This window comes from Lissotriton helveticus, chromosome 9 (assembly GCF_964261635.1).
Source record: "Lissotriton helveticus chromosome 9, aLisHel1.1, whole genome shotgun sequence".
NCBI classification, from domain to species: Eukaryota; Metazoa; Chordata; class Amphibia; order Caudata; family Salamandridae; genus Lissotriton; species Lissotriton helveticus.
Window position 1 is genome coordinate 1,166,091,885 of NC_136070.1, and position 26,255 is coordinate 1,166,118,139.

General features: G+C 40.7%; 1 long non-coding RNA gene across 1 annotated transcript; it reads left to right on the forward strand.

The window, feature by feature from the left end:
* The first annotated feature begins 3,309 nt into the window (after window positions 1-3,309).
* Window positions 3,310-26,240, forward strand: LOC144782319 (uncharacterized). The gene is made up of 3 exons (XR_013601133.1): window positions 3,310-3,358; window positions 5,467-5,549; window positions 19,964-26,240. It is a non-coding gene; the product is annotated as an uncharacterized LOC144782319 (long non-coding RNA).
* Window positions 26,241-26,255: the final 15 nt, after the last annotated feature.

The following is a 26,255-nucleotide window of genomic DNA, read 5'->3' on the forward strand; positions in this document are numbered from 1 at the left end:
TGATTGGCCACTTATCAAACAAGCATTGGCATAGCCAACAAGTCTTGCTTTTGGGACCTTATAAGTGTTTTGCCATGCAACAGTTGATGGCGTTGCACCAAGGATATTGTGCTGCATAACGAAATACTTTTAAGGTCCCAAAGGCGAGACCTATTGGCTATGCCAATGCTTGTTTTAAGTGAGGTGAAATTGAGTGACGATATGAATTGTTACTGATCATTCTTGCCACCGCATTCTGCACTATCTGCAGATGTTTGATCAGATAGGCAGGTGCTCCGGCATACAGGCTGTTTGCGTAATCCAGATGAGATGTTATGAGGGAGTGGATAATGGTTCGTCGAGCATCCACAGGAAGAATTTTCCGGACTATGCAGAGTTTACCAAATCAAGCAGATGTGACCTTATTTATTTGAGCCTTACAGGATAGTTCATTGTCAAATAAGAATCCCAGATTCTTGGCCGAAGCCACCGGATCAGGAGGGGGATTCAATTCAGGGGGCCACCACAGTAGGGAAGGGGGGGGGGGGGATTTTTTTGATTAAAAAACAACACCTTGGTTTTGTCTGAGTTGAGCTTGAGAGTGTTGAGTAACATCCAGGCTGAGATATTGCTGAGACAGCGGCGGAAGTTCAAAAAAGCTGGCGTCAGAGTGATCTTGAAATGAAAACACTAATTGTGTGTCATCAGCATAAAAGCTCACTCTGACACCACAAGATTCTTCCACTGAAGCCAGTGGTGAGACATAGACATTGAAAAACAGTGGGCTCAGGGCAGAGCCCTGAGGAACACCACAACTAAGCAGTTTCTTCTCCGAGACAAAAGGTTGGAGGAAGACCTGTTGGGTACGATCACTTAAAAAAGATCTAATCCAAGACAGAGGGGTGCCCTGAGTCCCGAGATAGTACAGTCTCTCAATCAGTATATCATGAGAGACCGTATCGAATGCCAGGGACAGGTCGAGCAGCACTAACATTGCTGCCTCACCTGCTTGCACGCATTCGCGAATGGTCTCTGAAGCCTCCAGAAGTGCAGTCTCTGTACTATAGTTGTATCTAAAACCGGACTGTGAATCGTGGAGAAGTTGGCAGGACTCAATGTAGCTGGGGAGTTGTTGTTGCACAACTTTCTCCAGGATTTTGGCTGGTTTAGGCAGGAGGGAAATGGGTCTGTAATTGCTAAATATCGAAGGGTCGGCTTCAGTTTTTTTTAAGATGGGGATAACCAAGGCCTGTTTCCAGGACACGGGGTAATAGCCAGTTTGTAAGGAGGTATTCCAGATCAGGTTCAGCGGAGAAGTGATAAGAGGTGCAAGATTGTTGAACAATTGTGCTGGACAGGGTTCTAGAGGAGAAATACATCATGGGAAACATACCAAAAGTACTTTATTTCAAAAATTCATATTTACTGTTTTCATAGTATATGGCTGTCACACAAACAGTTTCAACAACAAAAAATTAAAGTGACTTACGTGAGTCAAGTGTAATAAAATGACACTGTGATATTGTGAGAGAAATATATACAAAAACAAATGAATGACAAAACAAATCATATGGCTCAATATGGTCTGTCCTTTCACAATTTTTCTCCCACGTTTTCACAAACACCCTAACAAAATTCTTATTTCTAGCTTTGGGGTGTTAAAACTGATGGGCATGAGTTAAAAACAGCATCAACGTTTCGACACAGATGTATGCGCTATTCGACAAGCGTCGCAGCAGGTCTTGCTCAGGACTGAAAACACAGGTGTGGACAGACAGATCCCACTATGGATTGAATTTCCACAACAACTCTTGTAGATAGCGTCAAACAGCAATAATGCCACAAGTATATGTCTGGACTCCACCATCCGGTTGGAATCTTTATGTTGGTAGAAGGGAGTATACAAGAGGAATGCTTTGATTTAACTTTTAGTACATGGGTGTCTTTATGTTGAGGTTGAAACAATAACAACAGCTTGACCAGTACTTAATTAAGTTAAAAACCACCATCTGGTTAGAGCCTTCACTGTGGTACTGCAGTGAGTCCTATAATTGGACTTTGCATTTAATGCAGTGGGGCAGCAAGTAGTTTAATTAATTCTTTACTTAGAATCCACCATCCCAGTTGGAATCTACGGCAAGATCCCGCAGGGAATGCAATGACCGCGAAACGCATCTGAGGGACATAGGTTCACCCCATTATTACTATTGCCCTATTAAGAAGGAGGATGCTATTCTTAGACCACAACGTATGAAGAGACGACCCATGCGTTTGCAAGATTTGGAATGAAGTCATGTAATTGTTGTACACATGTAATGTATGTTTATATTTGTTTAATTACATTAAGTAGAGAAGGTATGTGGTATTCTGTATCTAGGTTTACTGTTACTATAAGCAACAATGGAGTTCTGTTTCCATGTGGTGATAATATGGCTATTGCAAGAGCTATATCATCACTACAATCTTATTGTTGGAATTGTGGGTAGTTAGGATGAAGAAACAGACCATGTGGTCACCGGTTTACCTGTACAAAAATAAATAAGATGGTAATTTCCTCATCTGATGCTGCCTACGCTTAATCATACAACTTAACACAACCATGTGTGAAACTGCTTTTATGGTTTTTTACATGATAAAAACCGAATAAAGAAATAGTTACTTACTTACACAACCCATAGTGATGTGCTCTCTTAGGCGAGACCGAAAAACTAATGGAGCCTAGGGTCATGATGCCTGCTTCTCCTACATTTGAAATCGATGCCTGGCAATTCTAACCTTTTCCTGACTAAGCACTTAGTTGCATTAAAGTAGAGCTATTTTTGCACTCCAGTGTGTAGTTTGCCCCTGACGAATACAATTATTACTATCCAAGTATATGAACTGCCACAACATTTTAAAGGTTAGAGAAACAGTCAAAAAATGTCCCTCAAGACAACACAGACAGATTTCTTTCCCTATAAATCTTGGCAAAAACTCAAATATTTTGCCACTTTTAGAAAAGTTGGTGTTTCTCATTTTCTTAGTAATTTTGTCGACACGAAGTTTGAAAAAAATAATTACAAATAATTTCTATACAGGCAAATTTTAAATAAAGACCTTTTTGGTGGGAAGAAGGGATGTTGCTGCCCTCGTGAATAACTCGTTAGCGGTTCTTGCTTTTAAGTGCATGAAACACTTATACTTCCAAAATGGCTATCTCGTCTGGTAGGTGCAGAATAATGTGCGCCTTCGCATGCCTTTATCGTCCCTTTTCTATATCTATGCTTACTGTACTGAACTGTACAGTACAGCTGCAGCTCCATCCGGGTAATTTTCTTCCCCAGGGCAGCAAACGAAACGGCGGCAGCAGAGGCTACATCCGGGTACTCGCTGGCTACAGGTTAGTGCACCGAGTGGGTCCATGCTGGTGCTTCAGCCCGCGAGACGGTCTTCCGTAGTCACTAGCAGAGGAATGAGCCGCGATGGGCAGGGAAAGGCCGCGACGAAAGGAAGGGGCGCGTGAACGTTCAAATCCTGCCCAGCGGGGCCTCGTCGCTCGTCCCCCGGGGGTGGGAAGACACGGGCGGAAATGACATTCCAGTCAGCGCCGAGAGGCCAACCGCCATTTTCACAGGCAGAGGGGAAGCCATGCGCAAGGCAGGGCGTAGGGGAGGAAGGGTGCTATTAGGCGGGGTAGAGCCCTGTGCAGGCAGAGGAGCGGGGGACTTTACTGCTGGAGGGCGGGCAGCCGCTGTCTCGGCCGGGGAGGGGGGAGGGGGGTGGTAGGAGCTGTGCTCTGTCAGTCAGTATGGAGGGAAGAGGTGCGGCCGCTGACTCACCGGGGAAGATGAAACGCTCTGCCATCGGGTATGGAGAAGAAGCTGCCGCCGAGGGAAAAATCTGCAGTTCAAGTTCAAGGGTTTCGTGCAACACAGACGGATTTTGGGGGGACAGTTCAGAGGGGAATAGTTAGGCATGCTGTCTAATGCATTATATGCTGCCTGCTTTTATAGTTTTCTCCACATTAGATTTTGCCATGTAACCCTTTCAATTTTCTATAGAAAATGTTTCCTCTATCGTGGAAGTCTAAGCCCTCGTAGCTTAAATATATTCATCTTGATCATGACATTGACAATACCTCATCCTCAATGCATGGAAGAATGATTGGCTGTAGACATCAACCCGGTATTTGAATGCATGGGCATTTTTTAGAAAGCATCGTAAAATGAAACATCTCGTGTAGTCATTTCTGTATCCGATAGCCTGAAAACTCGCTCGACAATGGCTGTAGGCATACTAAAATCACCATTTCTTATTTAATGATTCCATCCTCATGATGACAATTTCCTATTGTATTTTGCAATTGTTTCACGCGCTATTCTAAAATTAACGCATTTTCCAAAAACGCACTCCGACTATGCTTCCGACCAGTGGTTGTGAATTAAGATCGGCAGAAACTGAGACGGCACCGGTGGAATTTGGTGAAATTCACATCTTGTGAGCTTCCCTTTACCTAGAGACACATTTTTTTGTTGCCTTACATAGGAGGCCACGGCATTAAATGGCACCCCGATCCACGTCCATGCTAACTTCGTGTACTTCAATTTTAATACAATGGCTGTGCACCATTAACTGTACTTGCTGATTTTGCTACCTGATTCGAGTGAATAGCTAATTATGTTTTATTCCCAGCATGCATCATAACTGTTCTCGCAGGCTCTCGTGTCTGTCATGTTGCCAACTTTCCTGACTCATCCCGTCTCTCTGCCGCTCATTATTTTATTTTTCCATGTTTTGCAATTTATGCAGCTCATACCTCCAGATACCATATATGACGGTGATTTTCCCTTGATCTCCGACTAGTACTCTTATACTTTTCAGTTTTAATTATTGGGCCGCTACCCGTTACTCGACCTGCACCATTTCATTACCTCCTCCCCCATCATAGTACTCGTTGCCCCTGGACATTGGTCTGCTGGTCTCGGTCCGCATGCCGCCCCGCAAAGGTAACGGTTTGTTTCTAAGGTAGCCCGAAAAAAGCGCCGCAGCATTCAGTCACATTTATTCTATTTAGCAACCTCGGCTTTCTCTGAAACATGATTTGCGAAAGCCCCACCCACGCGATGAAAGCCGATAGGGTCCCTTCATATTCTGCTTTTTGCCGAGTGGTTGTTCGGACTGCCAATTACGGGACGACGTCACTTCCTCCATCAGGTTTGCTGGAAGGGGAGACCTTGGCCTTGGGGGTTGGTATGCTGGAGGTGTGTCCCGGCCATCTGAGCCGACTGCGCGCCTCTGCTTTGCCTGTAATAGGCAGTGTGCAGCAGCCGACTGATCGGAAACCACGCGAAGTAGGTAAGAAGCAGCAGATTATCATATTTTTAAAAACCTTATTTAGCTTGTTAAGAACTATAAATAGTCGCGTTGCACGAATGTTAAAAACACAATTTACCCCTTTTTAAAATGTAATCTCTGGGGCGTTCTTGACAATTTTTTTTGTATTCTCAGCAGGAATTCTACTCACGGAGGCAAGCGGGTTTATTGCTGTTGTTGCAATCGTATATTTTACGTTTTTGAGGAAAACAGACTAGGTAAGAGCTCGAGTTGTAATTTCCAAACCATTGCCTAATATACTATACATTAAACTATCGGTGTATTAGTTTCTTTTATGACTTTTTACAGTAGTAACTGCACCGGGACAATATTATAGGCGAAAGGTAAATACAGTCACAGCAAGGTTGGAAAATGTATAAATACATGTATTTGTATGACATATCTGTAAAGTTTAAGGAAAATAGGATTGAGGGACAGGTTTTATTTAGAACAACGACCCCAACAGCACAAATCACTAACGTTTGTTAGTAGTTAAACATTTTTTTATTCTCTCATTGTAAACATGATTTGACATTCTACATGGGCCTGCGTTGCAATCATGTATTAAGTAATTTAAAAATAAATAAATAGTCCTATTTTACTGTCAGCAAATCATCAAGTTAAGCGATTCAGTGACACTTCTCCGAGCCAAATAAGCGCTCCTATTCAATTTTACACATTATAGGCACATGATTATAAAATGTAAGTTCCACTTATTTCATATAAACCCCCCTTTATAGGAAATGTTTGACTTCTACTGACAAAGGCTCAGTTTTTTTGTTTACAGCCCGTACGTCACGTGGGACTTGCAAGAGAATTTGGTAAGAGGCATAAAATAAGAACTCTCAATCATTGGAAGAGTCATCTATGACCGCTTGGTTAAATTTGGCCTCCCCCAAGCTTCAGGTCTGTTTGGTGGCACCGACGGAGAGTGCGGGGCCTCGTATACCTGAGTACGGTCCAGGTGAGGTGAGGTCCAGTCCCCTGTCATTCTGGATCACGTTGAGTATCCAGTGACAAGGAGGATGAGTATATAAATGTAGGTACAGGTTGTATCGTTCCTACAAGTATTATCTATATCCTTTTCACCTATCAGTTAGGTGCTTTATTGTTTTCACACATATATAACAGTAGCAACTAATTAAGAGCAGTGGCCCTGATGAAAGCCAAGGGACGTTTTGCCCGGTAGGCAGAAACATGTTGGCCCTATTTTCGACAGTCATTTGTTCCATACTGTCATTTGCGCTGTTCCTGTTTTTTTATTAGGGGATGTGCCTTGTTCCTATTAAAGAGTCTGTTTAGACACACCACCCTATTTTATATCCACCTCTTTTTTGTATGTTGCACTGTGTTTCTATCACTTTTCACCAACCATCATTAATTGGCCAACAATTGGAGGTTCATATTTCACTGTGGACCGCACCCAGTATTTACGATTTACTGTGTGGCATGGGGTCTAGATGATCTAAGGACCCTCTAGGCCACGGTGTGGAAGGCCAAATGATAGGACGGATCACTTGGTTTGTTTGATGGTTATCCATAAAGTTGGTGTACTGGATTTGGTTGACCAGTTTCTGATTGAGTTTTAGACACCATTTTTCTTGTCTCCTACACACGTGTTTCTCGCTCTTTTCTCTTCACCCTGTAGAATTCATTATATGGTGACTGTAGCACCAACTGACATAGTGAAAGACTTGTCAGTTTGGCCAGTATTATGTTTGGCTTATAGACCTCCTGGGTTCTTGTTTGTGATTCACTTGGTTAAATGGGCAGCTGATAAAGATCTACTCTCCCGCTTTCAATTCGGTTTCCGGCTGAAATTCGGAACTAACGAACAATGTTTTAACCTGGCGCTGACAATTTCTAAATACACTAAGGGAATGCGCTCCCCTATCTACGTAGCATTTATGGTCTTATCCACTGCCTTTGATTCAGTGAACCGAGCCGAAATGTTGCTGGGTCAAGGTATGGACCCCCTTTAGTAAATTTTCTGTATTGTCTACACTCAGACCTTTCAGCTCAAGTCTGTTTAAACTTTCACAGGGAGCTCTTCTGATTTTCCATGGAAGAGTGGAGTGAGGCGGGGGTGCATAATGGCACCTTTATTATTTATTTTATGCATTAATGGTCTAAAAGCTCATTTATCCTCCTCCCATTTAGACTTGCCTAGAATTGCAGGCTCCCCAATCCCTGCCTTACTGTATGCTGACAAAGCGGTGTTACTAGCCCTGACTCCAAACGCACTGCGACATCAGGTGGATTTTTTTGCCTCTTTTATGCACAACCTGAACTTAAAAACAAATTATATTTAGTCGCATATAATTTTTTTTGTTGCGGGCAAACTAAGGTTAAACTAAATTTGTATCAATGGACACGATTTGATAAGTTATGTTATCTAGGATTTACCATTTTGTTCATCAGGGTTAGGGAATCCCCATCTTGCCCTGGTCAGCACTAAACTAAATAAAATTGCTGGCACAGTTTGCAGTCTTATTAGACAAGATATTCGGGGGACTGTGTTCCCTCCACTGAAGGTATATACTTCGCAATGCATTAGCGCAGCCACCTATGGTGCAGGAGTTTGGGGCTCTACTAAATGTTGTTCTTTATAGGTTGAGAAACTATTTTGCGACGGTTGCTGAGCTTACCGCTGTCCACTTCTAGTCTCATTACCCACTTTGAGTTCAACCAGGATTTTATAGAAGACAAGGTTCAGCTAACACAACTTTTGTTATGGGTCAGTATCTGATTGGACCCAACAGCTAAGCTTTGTAATGATATTATATCTGATTGCCTGACGTTGGATAAGGCGTATTCCATACCATGGCTGAGTTATACACAGGACACTTTTGGATCCCTCGGTATATATTCTCTTGGTTTACTGATCCGGTTGTATCCTCAAAACTGCCAAGAAGGAGGTGAATATATTATTTGAGGACTATTGTGCAAACAGACTGGAAAACGAGTTATCTAAACCCTCGGTGTTGCATTATTGTAGTCTTTTACATAAAGACAGGCTACTCCCCCTTATATTTATCTTTGGATTTGTCAAGATGGGAACAGTCACTTCTCTTTCGCTTCAGAGTAGGGTCAATTCATTGGCCCTATTGTAAAAAAAAAAAAAAAAAAAATTTGGATCCAGAGGGAAATATAGTTTGCACTTGTCCTTGCAACAATATCTGCACAATAACTATTGCACTTTAATGATTTTCTGCAATTTGCGCAGCCTAGCACAATAGCACTTTTTTAACACCTTTTTACAGAGGCTAGGTTTCAGACCTTGTTGGCCAGCTCTCCTTTATTTACAATCTTTGAGTTTACCTGAAGTTGTTTTCAGTGTCTCTGCCTTTTTGCAAGCATCCATTAGGGCTAGAAAAACCATGTTGGGTTAATCCGCTAGAATTATGGTTTAATACATGAAGCTTGGATGAGATGTTTTGGCTTAATTTTGGGGGACAGTAGGAGTTCTTCGCGGACCCGTTAAGAGGTTTTTGCTCATCTCCCCGGTTGCACTCATGGAAGACTGAAACATTCTATCTGGAACAGGCACTACAACTACTGTGAAAAGGAAATGAGGACATTCATTTATACAGTAGGATACACTGACTTGAGACTAGAATGGTTTAACTCTTCCACAAGTCTACTGTCATCCTTGGAAACTATACCTCATCCGTAAGCAGCTAAGATGCTGAGTCTTGAAAGCATCATCCATTAGCCTCACAATATATATTATAGATGGATCTTTGGCATTTACATGAAGGTATGATTAAGAGGATGAAGCCATAGGGTTGATTTGAATTGTTTCTTGGTAAGACACTTATTGGTTGGCCCTAGTGCAGATCCTCCTCCTGGCTGCAATGTTATTAATTCCACCAACATTTGTGTGCTTTATGGTTAAAAAAACAAAACCAAAAAACATTCTTTTATAGTGGTAATCTGTTGCAATGATCCCACTTATCACCTTGTAGTGTTTAGTGGTAGAGTCCTCCAGTTTTAATTTGTTCATGCCCTTTTTCATTGTTAATATATGATTGTGAAACAGTGATATTGTTTTTAGCCCTTTTTTCCTAAAATGTGGAGACTGTTTTGGATACTTAGTAGATTGTGTTAAAAACTCGGCATACTGTCTATTTATTCAAGAGGTGGAAAAATAATAAGAGCCCCACGAGGGTCCTTTGGTACGAAACATGTGACATTTTAAATTGCTACCACATTTTTTCATTGACAAGTCTGCAAGATTGATACGTGATTTCACAGAGCCCACATTTTTATTTCTATTTGTTAATTATGGAGTTATTGCCTTCTTTGCTTATTGAAGTCAGTTGTTCCTTCTCTCTATACTTTCATGCTTGTACTCTATGCATTTGGGGTTTTCCTTGACTAGGATATGGTTTGCTTTGAAATTCAATGAGCATGGTTAACAAGTTTCCACTTTTGGTAGGCAAAAGCAAATCGTTTGAAAGACAATGTATCAAACTGTGTGGAGCCTTTAAGATGTCTCCTTCATTAATATTTGGTTGATAAAATCAAATAGGTTAACTAATACATAATTGATACAGAGCATTGTAAATCACAAATAAGATGGATAAAATAACCCAAATAATAGTTCAGAAAATCTTTCTAAATTAAAACCTAATGTTGTTAAAACAGTTAAAATACGTTAGACAACGGACCATTCCTATCTTTAATTGCATTTTGAAGCTCCCCAAGAACCAAAGGGCAAGGTAACTCATCTGAAAGCATATGTAGAAAAATAAATGTATGGTATGTATGTTAATATTTTATTGGTCTTAGCAAGGGTATTAAAATACGTTTGTGAGTATCAGTAAAAAAACGTGTAGAACAATGTTGAACACATGGTTGATTTAGCAAGCAAAATAAAATTGCAGGAACAGGGGGAAGCTCGGGCAGAGCCCAACCCTTAAGATAACACAGTAGAATATGCACAATTGCCAAGGCTAAATCGCTAATGTAAAAATCTATCCTGGGAGTTTGAAAGCCGGCCAAGCTAAATCTCTGGTGGGTGCAGTTTTTGCTAGCACATGGGGTCTGAGGGTTTTAATATTTCTCTCCTTCCTCAAGGCTCTGTACGGTTTTAAAAAGAATACTCCAGTTTTGCAATAAATATTCCAAGTCCCATTTTTTCTGATGTAATATAGAGTAGTTACGAGGAAAGCTCCTGCTACAAGTTTGTAGGGATAATGGCTCCTTTGTTATAAATGGAAGATTGGATAAATCTTCTAGCCCATTATATTTATAGTTAAGGAAAGAACAGTTCAACAATAGAATATATATATATATATATATATATATATATCATCACACTCTCCCTCCAGCAAGAGGGATAAATGGGCGCACTCCCTTAGATTTGCCACAATTTTCGTTTATTCAAGATTAAATTTGGGCAATGGAAAGCATTTGATCAACGCGTTTCGTGACCAAGATGCCTGCGGCATCGAAACGCGTTGATCAAATGCTTTCCATTGCCCAAATTTAATCTTGAATAAACGAAAATTGTGGCAAATCTAAGGGAGTGCGCCCATTTATCCCTCTTGCTGGAGGGAGAGTGTGATGTTATGAAACGGCATGGTTCCGCCGTAGGTGTAAGCACCCGTGATGAGCGCTTAAGGGTCGGGAGCCTGTGAACCAGCGTGTGGATATATATATATATATATATATATATATATATATATATATATATATATATATTCACTTCATTTCCTACAATTACACCATTAGCTGACCTAGAGATAATGATAATCTCTGGAGTGACCATAAAACAATATCTCTTAACATAGACATATCCCCAGTGGACACCTTGCCTTGGAATTTGAAAGAAGATATAGTACACTTTAGTGCAGCTAATACTAGGGTGCATTGGAATGTCTCAAACAAAGAAATTAAAGGAAGGCCTAAAATGCTTTAAAAGATATAACTGAGCAGGAACTCGTTTCACTTGTCTAATTTGAGCAAGACTTGTTGCAATTTGTGGTAAAATGTCCAGTGCCGCAAGGTTTTCTCGGGTAAATAAAAGATCCCTTGCTTAGCTCCATAGAGCATTTAGTTTGAACAAATGGATCAAAAAGTTACAAAGGCGGCAATTCTTACATTTTTCTAAGGAGTGAAAAAAAAGGACTAATTTAAGGCGAACAAGGAGGAAAGCCACAATAAAAAAAAAACTGACTGATACAGCCTCCTCGAGATATATCTAGGTTTTATCTCATAAAGATTTAAGAAACTTCTGGTGAATACTCACATTGACCAATAGAAGCAATGTAATACCTAAAATCAGCAAGCACTATTACAAGTAAAGAATAGTCTTATTACATCCCTAAACTCTGTGCCGCTAATTGTACAAATGTAAGTGAAATCATCCTCCTCTGTCTCTTTTCATACTGAGGGAGGTCTATATTGTCCCTTCATGGCACAGATTAAGGATATTTATTCATTGAGTTGCAGCCTCTGGGGCCAGGAGCTCTGACCAAAATCCTGTTACAATCATAAAGTTTGAAGAAGATCTATGGTCAGCTACTTTGCCCCTCTATTTAAATATTGCTATTTAACCAGAGCAGTCACGACTTTGTGGAATGGTAGTATTATTCTTCTTCCTTTACACAAGAAAGGTTCTATCAAACGGCATTCTAATAGCGCTGCACTGTCAATCCTAGGGGTATCTCTGGAGCGCTGAGGGTGCAAATTGTCTGTCAAATAATATATTACAATGAGCCAACGAGCAAGAAGAATCAAACAATTTCTTCGGTTTACCCTGGTGATGAACTGTCACAAACTTCTGACTAGCATAAATTGAGACAAAAAACTATAATGGCATTTGGGTTAACCTTGTCATCTGCACAAAATATCTCATTCATGTTAGGCATCAGTGATGCCTACTTTATCCTAAGGCCATTTTCTTTGATATATTCTACTCTAGGATATGTGGAAACAGAAGTAACTTTACTCATTGAGAGCAAATGAGACAAAATGTGGGTACGGGTCACTAAAACTATTCTTTAATATAGTAAAACCAATTACCACACTATCCGTGTGTTCTCATGTCATTTTCTTCTCGCATACATGCTTCCATGTGCCAGTGTCCTTCTGTGTCTGTCTAATGGGTTCTGCTCCGTCTCTTCCACTCATTCACATTCGTGGGGAACTCCAGTACATTCCCATCTCTGTCTCTCACTGCCTTTCCAAAGCTCATACCCAGATTTGTGTCTTCATGTCCTTTTCTCCCCAGTGTTCATGTCTCCATATGTCACTATCTGTTTTTTGTGTGCTATATCATGTTTAGCGGAGTTTACTCATTTCTTTGTCTCCTATTTGTTACATTTTCCTGAATTTCTTCCTAGTGTCTTCCCAGATCTCTTCAGTGTTTTTCCATAATATCCTCCTATTTCAACGTTTCTCCATGTCCATATATCTGGTCTCGTTTTTTTTGCCCCCATGAATTTGTGTCTTCAGTGTTGCTGTGTGCCTCTTCAGAGCACCCTTTCCTCCTGATATATTCCTGTGCTTCTTTCCCCAAGTCCTGCTGTTTGCGTTTCCAGAGTCTGTTTCTGCTGGTACCTTTGTGTCTTTGTACCAGTGTTTCTCTATAGGTCACATGTGGGAATGCCAGTTGGTGCTGTTGTCAGTGGGATGAGGTGCATTACAGATGAAATTACAGTGTAGATCAAGTGATACAACATGCAGGACATATCTTCTTGATAAGGAGGCCAAGGTTTTTGTCTTTCCACTCTAAAAGGGATTCAAATCCAGGAGTCCATGTTTACTGCACTATCCAGGTTGCCTCAATTTCTTGGTTGAAGAGGATGTAGTGCTGGTTTGTGTATCACTAGGAGGAGGCTTGGTTGGTGCCTCACGCTTTGCATATCCACAAGCTTCTGTGTGATGGTGCAGCACTAGGGATCGCGTTCTTCCGTGTTCTAAGTAGTCCCAAACAGTTGCCACATACTGTTGCCCTTCGCTCGAATGACCCTTTTGCTGGTACGGCCATTCATGAACTTTAGGTGGGAGATTACGTTATTTATATTGTAGAAGATGTAAATGTAAATATTTTAGCACGTACAATGAATATACATTATATGTGTTAGCAATGTTGAAGGCAACATGAAGATATAAACAGAAATAATATCACCATACCCACATGAATGGATGTGTTAGTGGTCCATTTTGTTTTCATTTAAGGATGAATTGGTTTGAAATTCAGTAATACATTCACAACTTAAGGTCTTTTTTCTTTTATTTGAAATACCAGTGTATGACTTTATAGTGTAGTAAGGATATTGGTTGACATAAACACATAAGCTTAAACCACGTTTCCACATGGACAAAGTTTGATTAAATTGCAAACCTCAATTGATTTCAAATTATTTGAAGTGCAAACTCCCTGGTGACCAGAGTGCCCTAGTATCCCTTCAGATCTGCCTAAGGCAGATGTGTTGCAAGGAATATACAGCTCCGGGTTATCCGAAAAGCCAGGTCTTGAGGCTGTTCCTGAAGGTGTGCAGAGTAGGGGAGCGTCTGATGTTGACTGGGAGCTCGTTCCAGGCCTTGGCAGCGATGTAGGAGAAGGCTCTTCCACCTGCTTTGGTTCTGCGGATGTGCGGAGTTTCTGCCACGGCGAGGTCGGCTGAGCGGAGGTTTCTTTTGGGCACATGGAAAGAGACTCTTTCGTTGATGTATTTGGGTCTGATGTTGTGGAGTCCTCTGTAGGAGTGGGTGCGTGTCTTGAAGGTTGCTCTCTTCTCGACGGGGTGCCAGTGGAGGTCTTGCAGGTGCTGGGTCATGGACGAGTCTGGCCGCGCTGTTATGGATGGTCTGGAGTTTGTGTAGCTGGGGTTTGTTGATTCCAGCGTAGAGGGCGTTTCCGTAGTCCAGTCTGCTGGTTATGAGTGTGTGGGTGACTGTCTTTCTGGCTTCAGGTGGGATCCACTTGAAGGTCTTGCTGAGTATGCAGAGGGAGTTGAAGCAGTAATCTTCGACGACAGAGTAGAAGTCTTATGTCTGGCTTCACAGTACATAAGCATGGATATTGTGGGGAGTGTAAGAATAGTAGAGGTGCACATGCTGGTATACTTAGCATCTTTGCTTACATCTTTTTATAAATAAGGCTTGATGTTTTATCATGTCTGTAGTGACAGCGCAAGCGCTACCATAAGTGCTGCAGTAGCAACTGTTTGGATTCCTCCCATATGGGGAGGAGAAAGGACAGAAGAATTACCACTGCAACTACTATAGAGGATCTACATTGACACCCAGGCAGTGGCCAGACGGCCCAAGAGGACCTCACAGGCATCTCAGTTGAGATTAACAGACAGCTAAGTAAAATGACTGTATTATGGCAATCAAGGCAATAAATGCACAGCCCACATATATGATAGTGAACAGTCTAAGGGGTCCATCCAGAACGTGGTAGAAGCAACCCATCACTATTTTTGAGGCTTGAGAATCCTATAACCGGAATCTGCTTGGATTAATCAGAAAGGGAGATATAGTAGTACTTTTCATGAAGGTGAGGGGTACAGTTTCCCGTCATCAAAAAGCTAAAAGTGACAGCAATATGCCCTTATCCTCCATACTTTACTTGGATGCTCTGGGAGGGTTGGTTAAGAAGGCGTGCTCTGTGTCAACCACTGAAAAAAGGTGGGTGGGACCCTGTAAGTAGTGACATTGATGCAAAACTTAAAACTTTGGGATGGAGGTTTAAGTACTATATGCTAGGAAAGAGGAGAATTAAAACTCTGGTAACTGACTGGAACTTGAAAAGCAAAACTAAGTTCCTGAAAATATTTTAGCTAACGAATAAATGCCCTCTGACACCCACAGTCCACCCAGCAATAGCGGTCCTCTCTGGCCTAGCTTCCTGGCTGGAGGTGGAGACCGCATTGTCCAAGGCAGACCAGGCCTATTCAGGTGCAAGGAGATCTCCTCCCACTACTCTAAATGTAGCCCAGGTCTATTCATCTCAGCCCTGACTCACCCAGGAAAGGCTGGACACACCTCGCCCCTCTCCTGTGGTTGTCTACAGCGAATGCACATCCCCATTCCTTGTCCATCCACAACCCAGCAGAGGCACACTGGCTGAGCAAGAAGTTACCAACTTTCTGAAAGTGGTATTTTCAAACACAGAACATAAAAATACTCTTTCCTAAAAGATGCATTTCTACGTGCTGAGTTCAGGCATACTAAACTCCATTTCTCTATCTTATCCCAATGGGAATATATACTCAGAAGATGTTATAAGTAAACTCCCATGCTTTCCCCTGGGACAGAATAGTATAACAAAATACACTGTATTTCACTATCAGCACATGCCACCCATACAAGTACATGTCCTACCCTTCACATACACTGTACCTTGCCCATAGGGGTGACTTGCATGCAATAAAAGGGAAAATTAGGTCTTAGCAAGTGGGTTAGCTTGCTTGGTAAACATGGCAGTAAAAACTGTGCGCAGACACTGCAGTGGCAGGTCTTCGAACCCTTTGAATGGCTGCTTGTGTGGGTGGCACAATCCGTGCTGCAGGCCCACTAGCAGCATTTGATTTACAGGCCCTGGCGCTCAGTGCACTTTTCTAGGGACTTACCAATAAATCAAATATGCCAACCATGCAAACACCAATCCGTAATCCAATTTACCATAGGAGCACTTGCACTTTAACATTGAACAGCAGTGAGAGTGCGCAGAGACACTAAGCCAACAAAAACAGAGTCAAAACCAGGAGGTCAGAAAGCAAATGGACGTGGGAACCACACCAAAAGATGCCAGGCCTAACAACTATCGAAATGTTTATGCCATACCAGGTATCTTAATTAGAACCTCTCTTTCTGGTACCTTGTATTCCCCCTTTAGATGCAAGTGATCTAACATGTGCTGTTCCTTTTCTCGTTTTACCGAACCTTTTTCAAAGTTACCAAGGTTGAAATATGTAGAATGAACTTCTGATTTTGAAACTGAGGAGGATGTCGCCCATTTGATTGAATCCATTTTGAGAAAGTCCCCAGGGACACTAAATTTCAATTTCTTTTACAAACTGTTTTTATCAACGTAGCATACACTACATATCGATCCTAGACCAGGCTGAATATGAACGAGCCTAACTATCCGAATACTCTATTGGTGTAGATAAAACTGCATTTACGTTAGACTCATTGGTATAAGTTATAGAACTCAGAATTTGTTTATTTAAAAACAAAAAATGTATGCATTCTACATGCCTCGCTTAATCAGTTGCATGCTTAGCTATAAGAGACAAAGTGGAGTTCTGAAGGCAAATACTTATCAGAATAGAGACTTAGAGTGGGCAAATGCTACATTCCTTTGTCAAAATCTGTAATGCTAGGTACGGTGGATGCATGTGCAAATACCCATGCACCCCGCACCCTCCCCTAACCCCCCGATAACATGCAAGAATCTCATTGGTCTGCTAGCCAAGTTAACACATGCACCATTGGATTGGTGAAATGGCATAAACCCTCTGAAACAGAGCATATGGGGTGGGAGTTTGTCAGAGAAGCTAGAATCCATTTATATACATGTTTTTTTTTAGTTACGTTATAATGATTGATGTTCTCAAGAACCTCTAGATGTGGAAGAACATTTTCTGCTGTTTGCATTTGATAGAAACAGTAAAAATTAAATGTTGGTACTATAACATTAATTTAGCCGCAAATGCCCTATATAATTCACCCACTCCCTTCGAAAAGTGAAGTCAAAGCAGAAGTAGTGTACATAGGCATCACCCTCTATTTTGAATGTTGCCAGTCCTTCTATACGGAATCAAAGGCCTCCAGTCGCTCGGAATGTACTACATTATTTGTTGGGGGGAAAGTCCTCTTCATATCTTGGAAAAGCTGTGCCATACTGTCAGTGTTTTTTTTTTTTTTTTTTTTTTTTTTATTCTGATTAGCCCAGTGAACTATGCAATCACAAAAGTCTAGTGGAGGTGCTCTATCTTCACTGTTGTCATCAGAACATCTGAATTCATTGCAGGAAAAAAGTCCTTACAAAAAACAAAGAGATCAGACTAGTTCTAAGAATCATAGAATCATGCCTGGCTAATTCGGAAATTATAGCATTGGCCGCAGAGCCACTGTTTTTTGGAAAGTGTAGAGCCTAGTTCTCGGGAGCTACAAAAATAGTTGCCGTTTATTTCTGCTCCAGAAGGAGCAAGCTCCTTATGTTTTTTTTTTCTTTAGATCCTAATTTAAACTGTTTAGTTACTTACAGGTGATTGTCTCAAACGTGTAGCACTTATTGGACATTAAAGTTATCCAGTGTTTTACGTCTGGCATTGGCCAAGACCCTTTGACTTTACTGTCTGCCTGATTTCTTTCTCTCTTTCTCCTTCTCTCTTTCCTTTGGAGTGCGGGCATTCTTTGCTGGCGCAGCTGCGTCAGATATATATTTATTCAGAGTTTTATCCAGCCCTCTTTATCAGGTTTTTATTATTCACATTGTTTTCCTCTATGATTTTGGTTATTTTACTTGTACATATGGACAACCATATATGTGTTGTTTCAATTGAGATATTTATGTATAAATTGTTCCGGTGGATATACTAAGATTATTTTGTGATTAAGTACCAGAAATTGTCAGGTTGTAATTTTATAAATAAGCATTGCTTTTATATTTTTATACTACTATAATAATAAAATGTTACATTACTACATAGAATTGGGTTCAGTCATTTAGGTTTGCGTGGTAGTGGTATGAATAAGGGTGTGTTTGATGTTTAAGAAAACATGGGGTCATGTGGGGGACACTACCTTGATTCTTAACTACTGCTTGGGGCAGTGAGCCGGTCATTCTACTTTAGTCATAGGCTAGCTTTACTATGACTGAGGGATGGCATTCTGCTCTTTCACAGCTAGCACATCTCGCACATAATAGTTCCCTTCAGTATCAGGCACTCCAATAGCAACGTGTGTATTTTGAGACCAAAAATATGTGTTTAAAAAAACAAACCATTATGTATACATAATGCAATTTAAAAAAAAAAACTAAGAGTGTCAAAGACTAAAGCTGGGAATCGATGCAGACCTATCGCTCAGCCAGTTGTTTTCATTTATCGTGCTGGGTTTCTAACCACTACCACCTCATGGAAGTAAGACTTTGCAGCTCACACTCACTACATGGTAAAAGTAGAAAAAGCCATGAGCCCGGAGGCATTACCTAATTTTATCTTTGCTTTCTCACATCGGTGAGATTAAATCTGGTGGGGTGAAAGCCCTGCTGCTTCCCCTTCTCCCATGTGAGTAACTCCATTATCCCACGAACAAACATCCCACATTAGGGTGCAAATGGTTTTTAGTTTGCAAGTGGACGCTGGCCTGCTTGGGTAGGACTCTGGTATACACCAGGCCAAAAACTGACTGTGGAGTGGAGTCAAAGATCAAGTGTTGTGCGGATGACTGGAAGCGATGCAGAGTAATAGCTGCCTGCATTTACTAGCAGAACTCACTGCCAGCAGCCCCTGAGGTCACAGTGAACTGCATACAGGGTCTCCGACAGAACCTAGAGAGTCGGAGACTGGTTGTGAAGCAGCTAACCATCTGAGGTTACAATTGGTTCAAAGGACTCTGCCAAAGGCATCTTAGCTACATTTCCCAAAATACTCACCCCAGATACGGCCCTGCAAATAATACGTCGGCAAGCCCCTGGAGTTAGATGTTGGTGTCTGCTGTGAAGGCCCTCCTTCCCTCAGCTCCACCGTTCACATGAACAGTAGGCTCTGCCTCCTCCCACTGTCGTTGGGCTTGGGACCGTCCTCACTGTCGTGCTCTGCTCCTGTGGCGTTCAGGATACTATACAGACCGCAACCAGAGATTGAGTGCAGTGGGAGGCCCATGGCCTTAGATCAGAAGTCTCCAACTTGATCTGCAAGAAGAGCTATTTATGTTCAATGAAAATCCGCCTGAGCTACAGATATTAGAGATGTAATAGTAACCACCTCTGACAAGATTACATTGGTCGGCATCATATGCAAGATTAACGGTAGTGATCACGCACTGTTACAATCGTAATGTGAAAAATGCTTTGTCACTCTGAAATTCCTTTACATGGGTAGTAAACTAACAAAACCACTGAAGTTCACCAGTTATAGTTATCTTAAGTAACTGTAACTTGTGCCATAAAGTAACTATAAATCGCACCCTTGCCAAGCTTTGCTAACTATCTCACATATTACATCTCTCATGCATGTTCTATGACCACATTGATAACATCACTGACACCATTGATAAAACTGCATGGCAGGGGCGAGTTAAAGTTACTTTCAGGCACGAGTTAAAGTTAATTGAGAACTACAACTGGTCCGTTTCAATGGTCTTTTTCATTTAAATTTCACTTCATTATAACGTCCCTTTAACCTTTGTTTTTTGTATGTGTGTATATATATATATATATATATATATATATATATATATATATTTGTTGAATGCTTTTGCATTTTTATCAGTGCTTTGCTGAATGGATTATTTTTCTCGTGTTTACAACATTTTAGGGATGAGTGAGTTTAATAGGCTGTTGAAAAATACAATGCAACAGTGTTTTAAAATATGATATATAAACATCCTTTTTGTATCTCCTATTTTCTTTTGAAAACACTTCTTTATTTTGTTATAGGGTGGTGAAGGCAAGGAACTGGCTTTGATCTATATGTGGTATTTGTGGCAAGTATGAAGAATTGAACACAAGCTGTTGATTTCCTACCTTCATGAGGCATCGATTAGGGAACAACCAGCTCAAGTCTTTGTTAAAATCAAAGAGTTTTATGTTGAAATGTGAACTTAAAACACTTTCTCAGAATGATGCACTATCCTACAGTTTTTGTCATTTTCACAGTATGCTTTTTAAGTACTTGTCAAAGTTGGCCAAACGATTTCCTTCATAGTAATTTTGGGCAGACATACATTGTTGCACGTTAAGTCAGAGGTACCGTTTAAGCATCCGTGATGCAAGAAATTCATATTAGCGTAAAAACGTTAACCTTTTTGATTTACAAACACGAAGGCATTTGGTTTGCCGCAATTAAACTGTAACCAATCTTATTTTAGAATAGCCAACAAACTGTCTAATCTTTCTAGAAAGTACTTGAGTGTGTTCACTGATGTTTTGGTTAGTCTTGCTCAAGGCTGTTCTCCTATTGTGAGATAGTGTACTAACATTTTCTGTAAAATAGTCAGTTATGCCTCTATATAAGTATGCATTTCAGTAAAAAAGTTTAACTTAAGTTTATCTAGCAGAAAGTCGACTATTCACTCTGCCTACTCTTCAAATGATTCTGCAAATATTTCAAAATGTTTGCAAAAGACCTTAAATTTTATGAGGGTCCCTTTGTTATTTTTAGTTAAAAGTCACAACGAAACTATGTTCTTTGATTTTTTGTTTTTGTACAGGGTTTTCTACTATTGTTTCTACAGCTGTAGACTTAAAACAACAACTCCTCGTGTTAAAGCTATGAAGAAAGATATTTGTACTGTGGGATGAGGTAGTAGGTTGTATAGTTTTAGGGTCATACCCACCGCTGGGAGATAACTATACAACCTACTGTCTTTCTCAAAGTGGCAGAAAGTCGACAACAAAACTCCAGTGGAGCAATGTTACAGTGTGGTAAAGTCTTTCTTGCCACTGTCAAGGTAAAGGTCAACGCAGAGAAGTGTGGCTAAGTGAATTTTTGTAATACAGTTATTTAATTGTACATGTGTGACTCCAGGTGTTGTAAGTGCTTGTGCCATGAATAAGGCATTAATAAAGACACATTCAAAATTAGAATGTGATCCAAATTATTTGCATATTCCATTTGCTCTTGCGGAGTGAGGTAGTAGATTGTATAGTTGTGAGGTAGTGATTTTACCTTGTTCTGGAGATAACTATACAATCTATTGCCTTCCCTGTAGAGTAGACAATCTTCAGCTTTATAGATGAACATCCTATCCTACAGAATATTACAGTTCTCAGTTGGTTTAGTTACTAGTAATTGTTGCAGTTTTAAAACATCGGTTACCAACCAAGAAAAAGCACAGTGTGACCACTACTGTCTTGAGTTCTCACTTGCATACCAATAGTAAGAAATGTCTAACATTGCTATTTGAACTGACTTCCCAAGTTCAAATCACCTTGTTAATATTCCCTAATAGCTATAGGACTCATGTTGTTGATTTCAGTTTACAAGAATACTGATATGACCTTTGTTTGGTAGTAGTTTTTTAAACTTTAAATTCAGTTTTTGTGTTGAAGTTTTCCATATTTTGCATTCTACACGTTTAAAGTTTTTGTATCAACCTGTTTTTGTTTGTTTGTATTGTAATGATTTGGAAAAAATAAGGTAAACTTTATGTCATTATTCAGCACCTGTTTCGGAGAAGTGATGAAGACACAGTGGGCTCCTAGGAAGAGGTAGTAGGTTGCATAGTTTTAGGGCAGTGATTTTGCCCATAAGGAGGTAACTATACAACCTGCTGCCTTTCCTATGGCTTTATTATGGCAGCCATTTATCTTTAATAATTACAGAAAGAAACCCTTGTATGGTTAATATTTGTATAGAATAACAAAAGTTTGTATTATCCAGTTAATTTACAAAATTAATTAGTCTTTCTGAAATGTTACATTAAAATGTGTGAAGGCTATCACATGTTCATATGACTGAAGTGCGTAACATGTCTCCTCTTCTGAGAGGAGCTGGGCAACTAACCAATGTCAAGAAGCAGAGATTTCTGAGATTATGCTGTACTGTCCAAATACCGTTCAAGTTACATCAATGAATTTTTTTATTTAATTTAACTAATAAAAAGATTTGAATACAAAAAGTTACACAAATTGGATATTACTCCACTGTATATGTGGACACCCTTCCTTTGTTCAAATTCAATTCTGTTTCTACTTTGACTTCTCTGACAGATGGTATTGTTGTGCCATTTCTTCCAGTGTTCTGATTATTTTTGTCCCATTAAATTGTTGCTAAAATAAAAATGTTAGAAATGTGTGTATGTATTAGTGTTTTCCTGCTGAAAGTCTGGTCCCACATTGTCAAAGTAAATTAATGCAACCACATGCATGTAAAAGATGTTTTGAGGTATTTAACCAGTACATTTTGTGGATGCATTAAAATATTGCATTTGAATCTTTGCCTTTTATACACTTTTGTTTAGGAATATCCAGCATATGTCCTTGAGGTTCCAGATCTGTGCACATTTTAAGGATAGCATCATGAGATAAATATAGAATTACTCAATATGTTGTTGTTTGGTTTCCCTGAAAACGTGGCACAAATCTAGCCATCCTAACCCAGCATTGTACACAATTGTCTGATTTGAAAGCCTTCGGGATGAGCCTTAACATCTCTACCATTATTTTAAGAATTTAAGCTCAATGAGACATGCATTAGGTGCTTACATATTTTATTTTGTGGACAGCCAAGCACCAAGGAAATTATATTACATTGTAAAGCTTTCATCTTCTCTGTTTTAGTTGTAACTAATACTGTCCTCTAGTGGTCTGTTTGGGGTTAATAATTAAAGTCTGAAAAATAACCATGTGTGCACCCATTTTAAAAGAGAGTAGACACACTCTTCAAACAATGAGGTATCCTTTAAGTGGCCTTGTGTGGAGCCATCTTATGACATTTATGTGCAGTTTTGGATGTCTCGCTTAAGGATTATTTAGCACAAACCTGTTTGTAAGGTAGACTTAATATTGTATCAAAAATCTTAATCAACCCTTGAAACTTATCTTTTACCTCTGTCATTGTCAGATTTGATAACCGTCCTTATAAAAACAGATTGATAACTTAGCTTGTCCTTCATGGGGTTCTCTCTGATATTAATGAGTTCTAGAATATCTCCTGAAGCATATTTTATATGTAAGTGCTTTCAAATGTGAAAATAATTTAAACAAAACATGCATGGAGGAGAAAACGAGTTTTTAAATGTGATTAACCTCTGATCAGCTGGCCAATAAGTTATAAGAAAATAGTTCACAGAAAACATTTCCTGGCATTGTGTCCTAAAATAAAGATTGGATTGGTGCACCTATACTTGTACATGAGAGAGAAACTGGCCCTCCCACTTTAAAACTCTGAACGCTGCCATATTCCATCATGTGAACTACATAAAAAAAACTAATGAAAGGGTCACACCACATAATTAGTGGCATTCAAAAAATTCTGCAACATGGATCCGACGTGCCTCTAGTCCCGAACACTCCATATATTTCTAAAAAGATAATTTCATTTCACAATAGGATGAAACATGCAGCCAAAGCGTTTCATCCCAATAAGCAGATGGGCTTCTTCAGGGCTAAATGAAACATTCCAAAACCCCATCAGTTCTCATGCCCTCAAATACGCCGAATAGCATTTGACAAACAAAAAGGTCTTTGCGCCATTTTTGGACAACTAGTGCCTACGTTTCATGAAAGGTTGATACAACAGTACCTCTGGATAATAACATCCAACAACATGAGCCCTCAAGAAGGGCTCCAGTGAAGATCTATTAAGGCACTTCCGAAGTAGTAGCTTGCATTTTCATTCCATATGTTTGGAGGCCTCAAAAGCTTACAATCTCTGCAGAGTGGCAGTTCAATAACATCCACTTCTGTAAGAGGACATCTCCCCCTGAATAGTGCATCAACACCGTACCTTATGAAACCATAAATAGAAACCAGCATTGGAATAGCCAATAGGTCTCTCCTTTGGGACCCTTATAAGTGTTGATGTTGTTGCACCAAGGATATTGTGCTGGATTACTAAACACTTATAAGGTCCCAGAGGCGAGACCTATTGACTATGCCGTTTAATTGGGTACCAGTAACTCCCGTTATGGAAAGGGCCCAGACAAGGCTGTCCCGCGAGCGCGAAGAGCTATGCTAGGAGCTGCAGTTTGCAGAGGACACCTTCGTACTCGCACACATATTTCGATGTTTGTTCTTTAGAACTGTGCTCAGGGTGAGTTCTTACAAGCCATTTCTTTTCGGTGCGTATCTGCTCGTGCATAGACAGGACTGTGCAGTGACACTAATAACACATCCTGGATTTTGTTTTTTTACAGTTCTCTGATGAGAGGAGTAGTAGTAGTAGTAGTAGTAATAAGATTAGCAAGAATCGTATTAATTTAAATAACCACAACAGTAAAGGAGAATCTCTGTCTGCCCATGCTGACAAGATCACAATAGCAGCGGGGCCTCTGAAGAGGTCTGTCTGCGTCAGAACAGACCACAATAATGGAGCTCGAACAAGGAAAACGGAGAAGATACAATGAAAATAACCCAACCTCGAGCATGAGAGTAAAACACCCCCAGTTGCCTTCACTGGCCACACACACTTTAGGTGCAGCTGATATTCCGTCAATGCCTGTGATGTGTAGTACTGCCTGACTTCGACCCGGCCCCTCCAATCCGAGACTTCATGCCGGTGACTAACTCTGATGACAAATAGCCCAGGAGCGCCCTGCAGCCCTGCTGGTGTACTGCATGCAGGAGATAGCTGTAGTCGAGGCGCTAGGGCTGATGGAAATCGGTGCATCCGGAGCTCTGGGCCGCTGAGGGTGATGGCACATAGTGCCGCTGCCCGTTGCTCTGGGTAATGGTAGGAAATATTTTGTGTGCATGCACGCACATATTCTGTGACGCTTGACCCACACATCAACTCTGTGATGGAGCTGGCCGGCACACAACGCAGCAGCCTACTGCGCTTCATGTGGTAAGAAACAGAAGTGTGTATCGCGTGTGTGCGTTGCCATACACAACTGGATGTATGTCTGTGCACCCTCTTTGCCGTGATACAGAGCACAGAAACCCTGTACACCAGCAGATTTAACAGTCGGCAGGCAGCTCCTGATGACAAACTGCTGCGTCTGAGCCGACGACGCTGTGCGTAGGAAGAGGTGGAATTAATGAATGAAGTTAATGGGGTGGGTGTGGCGTTACGGCCAGAGCTTCCAAGCCTTCCACGTCCGAAGCGCTGACTTGCTGCATTCATTCTATATACATCGGCGAGTTAAATGCGGGCAGCTGACATCTGAAGTGATCAGCAGGTCACTGCCCTTAGATCAAATGTTGGCAGCTTACAAAAACATGAAGGCTAGTGTTTAGAGATCTACAGGGTCTGTGCAAGGCAGCAGCAATTCACACTACAAACAGCAAACAGATAAAATAGCTTTGAGTTCCAAACCTAGTTGGGGATGCGCCTTCTAATGAAAGCGCCAAGGAAACCTGACACAAAGCTGATGGCCCCTGCGCGCCGATGCTGGCTCCCGAGAGCAAAACGCTCTGGGAGTAAACCTTTGAAAAGAAGCTGGGACATCCACACGCTTTTGGCCAATTGCGTGCTGAAGCCAGACACAAAGGCCAATCGCGTGTGAGCACCACATGCACAAGCTAAGAAAGCTGAAGTGATTCCAAGAGGTCGGCATGCGCTGCGCTAGGCTCGACCTAAAAACCATGGGGGAACATCCCGTGAAAACGCAGTTTGCCAGCAGGGCATGTAAAGGTGAGAAGTAAGAGGATAGAGTGCAGCATTCTCCTTAGCTTCCTTTTCCTTTTCAGCTAGTGAATGCCTTATCTAGATCCACTCAGAGTTTCTAGAAAAGGGAAGGTGGCTTCAGATTTCTATGGATGATTTATAGATTAATCTGTTCCATTAGGCAGCAAGCCCACTTTATTTTTTTTTTTATTGTGTTCGGTGCAAATAAATGGTTGTGTCGGGTGTATGGTTGGTTTCTGTAGCCAAAACATGAATTCACCTATGACAAATCTAAAGTCTATAAGAGATTTGGAGAAAATAGCATGGCAGGGAAAATGGGTTATACTGTTCTAAAATGTACTGCTTTTATTCCCTCTCCCCTTTTTATTTTTTATATTTTATTTTGTGAAACCCTAAAACAAGGAAGGTACACAACAAATAAAGAGAATAGTTTCTCCT